Genomic DNA, 9,244 nt, shown 5'->3' on the forward strand with positions numbered 1-9,244 from the left:
GTTACTTGCATTTACTTTACTTGATTCATCATGTTTCCTTTTAATTTTACCACGAAAGACATACCGGTAGGACGTGGGTCTATAATTGGGAGAAATAATATAGAAGAATTTTTCAATCATGTCAGTACCGTTGAAGATTTTGAAGATAGACACTTGGTAGAACTTGCTCCTACTTATGAAATTGCCGCTGCTGTTTTAGTTCGTATGATGGAAACTAAATTTGTTAATCTCAATCCTATAATCCAACACATGTTTCTTACACTCGGTGATATGGAAGAAGGGGAAAAGAAAGACTTTGTTTTAGAAACCCTTCTTAGAGAATTTGGTGGTATAGCAAGAGAGGCTAGAAAGGTCTTTGCTAAATATAATATGCTTGGTTCTTATACCAATTTTGTTAGTCTCCTTGAAAAGATGGATATGGATAGAATAAAGTACACTAATAATATTAATGATGGTGGGGAGATCAAAGCACCAATACCATGTAAGCTCCTAGTGATGAATAATGCACTAGAAAATAATTATGCTTGGCTTGTCCCTGAAAATTTGTTTGATGAGAGTAGCAAGCCCAAGACTAATGAAAAGGGAGACGCTAAAACTTATGTATCCAATATACTATGCTTGGCTGAGAAAACTCCACACCCCGCTGTAGATGCACCATCCTTCGATAACACTTGATACACACTTTCTGCGCCTAGCTGAAAGGCGTTAAAGAAAAGCGCTTATGGGAGATAACCCATGTTTTTACTACAGTACACACTTATGTATCTAACATACTATGCCTGGTTAAGAAAACTCCACACCCCGCTGAAGATGCACCACCCTCCGATAATACTTGATACACACTTTCTGCGCCTAGCTGAAAGGCGTTAAAGAAAAGCGCTTATGGGAGACAACCCATGTTTTTACTGTTGGAGATATGCCCAAGAGGCAATAATAAAATAGTTATTATAATATATCTTTGTGTTTATGATAATGTTTACATACCATGCTATAATTGTATTAACCGAAACATTGATACATGTGTGTTATGTGAACAACAAAGAGTCCCTAGTATGCCTCTTAACTAGCTTGTTGATTAATGGATGATTAGTTTCATAATCATGAACATTGGATGTTATTAATAACAAGGTTATATCATTGTATGAATGATGTAATGGACACACCCAATTAAGCGTAGCATAAGATCACGTCATTGAGTTATTTGCTATAAGCTTTCGATACATAGTTACCTAGTCCTTATGACCATGAGATCATGTAAATCACTTATACCGGAAAGGTACTTTGATTACACCAAACGCCACTGCGTAAATGGGTGGTTATAAAGGTGGGATTAAGTATCCGGAAAGTATGAGTTGAGGCATATGGATCAACAGTGGGATTTGTCCATCCCGATGACGGATAGATATACTCTGGGCCCTCTCAGTGGAATGTCGTCTATGTCTTGCAAGCATATGAATAAGTTCATAAGAGACCACATACCACGGTACGAGTAAAGAGTACTTGTCAGGAGACGAGGTTGAACAAGGTATAGAGTGATACCGATGATCAAACCTCGGACAAGTAAAATATCGCGTGACAAAGGGAATTGGTATCGTATGTGAATGGTTCATTCGATCACTGAAGTCATCGTTGAATATGTGGGAGCCATTATGGATCTCCAGATCCCGCTATTGGTTATTGGTCGGAGTGAGTACTCAACCATGTCCGCATAGTTCACGAACCGTAGGGTGACACACTTAAAGTTGGATGTTGAAATGGTAGAACTTGAATATGGAATGGAGTTCGAATATTTGTTCGGAGTCCCGGATGAGATCCCGGACATCACGAGGAGTTCCGGAATGGTCCGGAGAATAAGATTCATATATAGGAAGTCATATTCCAAGTTTGGAAATGATCCGGTGCATTTATGGCAGGTTCTAGAAGGTTCTAGAAAAGTCCGGAAGAATGGCATTTTGGAAAGTAGAGTCCCGAAGAGACTCCACTAGCATGGCCGGCCAGCCCTAAAGGGAAGAGTCCCAGGTGGACTCCACCTAAAGGTGGCCGGCCACCCCACCTCAAGGAAAGGTGGGAGTCCCACCTTGGGTAGGACTCCCTCCTTGAGTAGGTTTCCCACATATGGGAGGTTTTAGTGTTGGGGTCTTATTCGAAGACTTGGACTAGAACTCTTGGGGCTTCCACCTATATAATGAGGAGGAGAGGGAGGGGGCAGCCACTCTTTGGCTCAGCCTTGGCCGCACCCCTTAGAGGGCCGGCGCCCAACCCCCCTCTCTCCCCAAACCCTAGCGGTCTCTCTCCTCCACCACATCCCGCACGCTTAAGCGAAGCTCCGCCGGATTTCTCCACCACCACCGATACCACGCCGTCGTGCTGTCGGATTCAAGAGGAGCTACTACTTCCGCTGCCCGCTGGAACGGGGAGGTGGACGTCGTCTTCATCAACAACCGAACGTGTGACCGAGTACGGAGGTGCTGCCCGTTCGTGGCGCCGGAAGCGATCGTGATCAAGATCTTCTACGCGCTTTTGCAAGCGGCAAGTGATCGTCTACCGCAGCATTAAGAGCCTACTCTTATAGGCTTTGGAATCTCTTCAAGGGTTAGTCTTGATCATCCCCTCGTTGCTACCGTCTTCTAGATTGCATCTTGGCTTGGATTGCGTGTTCGCGATAGGAAATTTTTTGTTTTCTATGCAACGTTATCCTACAGTGGTATCAGAGCCGTGTCTATGCATAGATGGTTGCACGAGTAGAACACAATGGTTTTGTGGGCGTTGATGCTCCTGTTATCTTTAGTTTGAGTACTTTGCATCTTTGTGGCATAGTGGGATGAAGCGGCTCGGACTAACTTTACATGACCGCGTTCATGAGACTTGTTCCTCGTACGACATGCAACTTGTATTGCATAAGAGGCTTTGCGGGTGTCTGTCTCTCCTACTATAGTGAAGATTCAATTTACTCTTCTATTGACAACATTAGTATCACCGTTGTGGTTCATGTTCGTAGGTAGATTAGATCTCTCTCGAAAACCCTAAACCACGTAAAATATGCAAACCAAATTAGAGACGTCTAACTTGTTTTTGCAGGGTTTGGTGATGTGATATGGCCATGATATGATGATGAATATGTATGAGATGATCATTATTGTATTGTGGCAACCGGCAGGAGCCTTATGGTTGTCTTTAATTTTCATGTTGAGTAGTATTTCAAAGTAGTTGTAATAGTTGCTACATGAGGTGAACAACCATGAAGACGGCGCCATGAACCTTGACGCTACGCCGACGATGATGGAGATCATGCTCGTTGATGATGGAGATCATGTCCGTGCTTTGGAGATAAAGATCGAAGGCGCAAAGACAAAAGGGCCATATCATATCACATATGAACTGCATGTGATGTTAATCCTTTTATGCATCTTATTTTGCTTAGATCGCGACGGTAGCATTATAAGATGATCCCTCACATTAATATCAAGATAATAAAGTGTTCTTCCCTCGTATGCACCGTTGTAACAGTTCGTCGTTTCGAAGCATCTCGTGATGATCGGATGTGATAGATTCAACGATTCACATACAACGGGTGTAAGCCATGTTGCACACGCAGAATACTTGGGTTTGCTTGACGAGCCTAGCATGTACAGACATGGCCTCGGGACAACGGAAACCGAAAGGTTGAACACGAGTCATATGGATGATATGATCAACATGTTGATGTTCACCATTGAAGCTACATCATCTCACGTGATGATCGGTGTTTGGTGTAGTGAATTTGGATCGTGTACCACTTAACAACTATGAGGGATGTTGTATTAAGTGGGAGTTCATTAGTAATTAGATTAAAACATGAACTAATTATCATAAACATAGTCTGAGTAGTATTTTGAATTGATTTGTAGAATTGGCATCCGTTTTCTACTATGCGCTAGTCTTGTTATTGAGATAGAAATACTGTTAAAATCTGACAAGAAACTTTACGGATTGGTACCGTATTGTTAAAGAATCAAGTATTGATTAAGTCCTATTGCAAACTTTTAGTAAACCTCACATTGTTGATTCAAAGAGCTATGGTTTCAATTAGTACCTAAAGTTATCTTGTCTCCGTGAAACTTGAAGTTCAAATCTGTTTGAAAAGTAAGGAGCTGGAAATTTAGTTTTCAGAAATAATCAAGGTATGAGATATATGTGATATCTAAGACCTTATTACAAGATGATAGAATATAATTTGGTGAGACTACATGAACTCATAAGTTTTATGGGAATGTACGAAGGTTGAAGACGCAAGGCGTCACAATCCTCCAACTATTGGGGCACTAACGATATTCGCATATCCATGAAGTGACCATCCTTAATATGCACCGTTACTAAAACTCGTCGTTTCGAAGCATCTCGTGATGATCGGGTGTGATAGATTCTACGTGTGCATACAACGGGTGCAAGATAGATTTGCACATGCAAATACCAAGGTTAAAACTTTACGAGCCTAGCATGTACAGACATGGTCTCGGAAAGTCGTCATGATATGATGGATAAAATTATGAGTGAAATTGTTCATCGTATTACAAAGTTACTAATAGTGAAATTTGGAACACTTGTCATATGATGATCAACTTCAAAATAAGAACCTCAAGGTTATTGGTATTAGACCAACAAACCTAGAAGTTAATGATGTTGAAGTGTTTTTCTGAATAATGAGGAAAGCTAAAAGAGAAACTGCAAAAGATATTTTGGCAAAAAGAAAAGAAAAGACTAGAAAGTCTAGCTCAGGTGTATATAAATGATATACATGTTATGGTTGTATTCCTAGTTAAGTCACACTATGAAATTCTTGGGTATTAGTACTACATTGGTTGGTATGAAGTGTCATACAAAACAACGCAATACAAGAATACAATGGCCTAAGTGACTGACAAGGAATATGATAGGAATACACGTCTGGAACAAAATAAAGTGTTATTATGTTCGTCGTGGGCATTCTATCTAGCCCTTAGAATTTATAATAAAGAACTTAATAATTGTTATTTTGCTCTTGTCAAATAAAAACAATGAGTTGTTCAAATTATGACATTACTCCATGAACGATGGATAAGTTATTATAAATTTTAATGGTGAAACACACATACATAACACTGATGCTAAAAATGCCATAAGGCAAATGATTTGAATTCCACTTATTTGTGGAACCGCCATTTAGGTCATGTTAGAAAGGAATGCATGAAGGAACTCTATGCAAATGGATTTTTGGAGTCATTTGTTTTTTGAATCATTTGACGCTTGCAAATCTTTTCTAAAGAGAATGATTTAAATACCGTTCATAGGCCAAAAGTTGAACGGGCAACTAACTTAGTGAAAAATACATGATGATGTATGTGGTTCACTGGGTATAGTTGTGTGCGGGAGATTCTTCTACTTCATGAAAACTTTCAACAATGAATTGAGTATATATATGTGGATATATTCGATAAGGAAGAAGTTTGAAACATTTGAATGGATTCAAATAAATTTCAGCATGAAGTGGAAATCATCGTAATAGAAAAGTCAAATATCTATGATTGGATCATGGTGGAAATATTTGAATTACGAGTTTTAGCGAACATCTAAGAGAGTTATGAAATTGTTCTACAACTCACATTTCTTGGAGTATCATAATGATGATATAGTATTCAAGATATGTATCCAAACCTTGTTGGATTAATGATGAGATAAAAATATTATGACGCCATTATATTTTTGTGGATTATGCTTTAGTGACTACCGCTTTTACACTAAATAGAGCATCATCATGATCCGTTGAAATGACACCATACGAGTTATGGCATAGGTAAGAAACCTGATAGTCTTTTCTTGGTATGCATAGCATAAGTAAATAAGTTTACAACCAAAATCGGATGAATGTCTTTGTTGGTTATCCCAGAGATTTGATTGGGAATTCTTCCCACGAGACAAAGACAAAAGTGTTTGTCAATGTTTCTTATTTCCGAGAAATTGTTTCTAATGAAGTATTTGAGTGGGAGGACAATATAATTTGATAAGGTTTATGAACCTGAGCATAATGATCAGAGTAGCGCAGCATCGGAATTGGTTTCGGAAGCGGCCACAACGATCATGGCTCCCATGACTACAAAGTGTTTTAGTCATGGAGATCGAAGTACATATTGAACCTTGTAGGTATGGTTTACTTTGTGATCAAATAAATGATTTGTGGACAAAGGATTGATTTTGAACAATGATAAACCAACTACAAACAAAGAAGTTATGATGGGCCCTGACTCCGTTAAAATGGCCATGCGCCATGAAATCCATAATAGATGAATACTTTTTGAAAGTAAATGGATCTATAGACTTGGATGAAATATCCTTGAAGAAGCTCGACTTGTCGAAAAATTGTTTACGACAAAGTTCAAAGAGTTGACTACGATAAGATTAGATCTTCCGTAGAAATGCTTATAGTCTATATGGATTATTCTAGTAGGATGGCAAAATACATTACTTATCAGAAGTATGTATTAAAGGTGTATACAAGATACAACCAAGAGTTTTGCTGGTCCGTGGAATATTAGATAGGTATACAAACTTCAATTTGATGAAGTGAGTATCGCGGAGTTTGAATCTTCACCAGATGAAATAGTCAAAGAGTTTTTGATTTCATCAGAGACGATGAAGAGGCTTGCATTTGCAAGAAATTAAGTGGGAGCGCTAAGACACATTTATAATACTTTATGTAGGTGACATATAGTTGGTTATAAATGATGTAATTATATACTTGATTAAAAGGTTTCATTGAGAATTAACTTCAATGAAAGGATATGGACTGAAACAAATTTAGTGTCAAGATCTATGAAGATAGATTGAAACACATAAATAAGTTTAAGTCAAAGTACATATGATGGATATTGAAGTAGTTCAATATAGAAATATTAAGAAAATGTTCTTGTCATGTGAAGGTTTAACAAGACTTGAGTGTATCTGACACTCAATGAGTAAAAACACATGAGTGATTATAGATCACGAATAATATGTACACAATCAGATATCATGTGCTATAAAGTGTTATGAGCATATACCAGAATGATTCATATGATAATCATTGGACGACAGTAAGAATTTCCTTGAGTACTTTAGAAGAACTAAGGATATATATATATATTTTTGTATGAAGAAATGACAAACAAATCGCTGTAAGGTGTTACACCGATATTGGTTTTGTCACATATAAAATATAATTTCAATCTCAAATTAGACTAAGTGTTGTTTAAAAGGTAGCACAATGAGCTAGAAGTTGTCTATGCTAGATTTAGAAGAGTTCTAAATATTGTGACGGATTCTACAAAAGAAGGCAGAATATGTCATTGTTTTGACAAATGACAAAGGATGTTAAAGTCAAGAGGTTCTTTGAGAACTTGGTGTAGTTCCGACAGAGTCAGAATTTTGAAGCTATATTGTGTGTGACAATATTAGTGACATATTTCAGACAGCGGAATTAAGGTTCCACCAGAAGATCAAACATATTTAAATGCCGACTCATTTGGAAATGAGTAATGCGTTGAGACGCAAATGAATTACAAAATACATACGTTTCTGAGCGTGTCAGATCTGTTGACTAAAAACCTCTCCCGTGAGCAATACATGATAAAACACCGGAAGGCCAAGGTGTTATATCTTTACAAATGTAAACTAGATTATTGACTCTAGTGCAAGTGGGAGACTGTTGGAGATATGCCCAAGAGGCAATAATAAAATAGTTATTATAATATATCTTTGTGTTTATGATAATGTTTACATACCATGCTATAATTGTATTAACCGAAACATTGATACATGTGTGTTATGTGAACAACAAAGAGTCCCTAGTATGCCTCTTAACTAGCTTGTTGATTAATGGATGATTAGTTTCATAATCATGAACATTGGATGTTATTAATAACAAGGTTATATCATTGTATGAATGATGTAATGGACACACCCAATTAAGCGTAGCATAAGATCACGTCATTGAGTTATTTGCTATAAGCTTTCGATACATAGTTACCTAGTCCTTATGACCATGAGATCATGTAAATCACTTATACCGGAAAGGTACTTTGATTACACCAAACGCCACTGCGTAAATGGGTGGTTATAAAGGTGGGATTAAGTATCCGGAAAGTATGAGTTGAGGCATATGGATCAACAGTGGGATTTGTCCATCCCGATGACGGATAGATATACTCTGGGCCCTCTCAGTGGAATGTCGTCTATGTCTTGCAAGCATATGAATAAGTTCATAAGAGACCACATACCACGGTACGAGTAAAGAGTACTTGTCAGGAGACGAGGTTGAACAAGGTATAGAGTGATACCGATGATCAAACCTCGGACAAGTAAAATATCGCGTGACAAAGGGAATTGGTATCGTATGTGAATGGTTCATTCGATCACTGAAGTCATCGTTGAATATGTGGGAGCCATTATGGATCTCCAGATCCCGCTATTGGTTATTGGTCGGAGTGAGTACTCAACCATGTCCGCATAGTTCACGAACCGTAGGGTGACACACTTAAAGTTGGATGTTGAAATGGTAGAACTTGAATATGGAATGGAGTTCGAATATTTGTTCGGAGTCCCGGATGAGATCCCGGACATCACGAGGAGTTCCGGAATGGTCCGGAGAATAAGATTCATATATAGGAAGTCATATTCCAAGTTTGGAAATGATCCGGTGCATTTATGGCAGGTTCTAGAAGGTTCTAGAAAAGTCCGGAAGAATGGCATTTTGGAAAGTAGAGTCCCGAAGAGACTCCACTAGCATGGCCGGCCAGCCCTAAAGGGAAGAGTCCCAGGTGGACTCCACCTAAAGGTGGCCGGCCACCCCACCTCAAGGAAAGGTGGGAGTCCCACCTTGGGTAGGACTCCCTCCTTGAGTAGGTTTCCCACATATGGGAGGTTTTAGTGTTGGGGTCTTATTCGAAGACTTGGACTAGAACTCTTGGGGCTTCCACCTATATAATGAGGAGGAGAGGGAGGGGGGCAGCCACTCTTTGGCTCAGCCTTGGCCGCACCCCTTAGAGGGCCGGCGCCCAACCCCCCTCTCTCCCCAAACCCTAGCGGTCTCTCTCCTCCACCACATCCCGCACGCTTAAGCGAAGCTCCGCCGGATTTCTCCACCACCACCGATACCACGCCGTCGTGCTGTCGGATTCAAGAGGAGCTACTACTTCCGCTGCCCGCTGGAACAGGGAGGTGGACGTCGTCTTCATCAACAACCGAACGTGTGACC

Source organism: Lolium perenne, chromosome 7, assembly GCF_019359855.2.
Source record: "Lolium perenne isolate Kyuss_39 chromosome 7, Kyuss_2.0, whole genome shotgun sequence".
NCBI classification, from domain to species: Eukaryota; Viridiplantae; Streptophyta; class Magnoliopsida; order Poales; family Poaceae; genus Lolium; species Lolium perenne.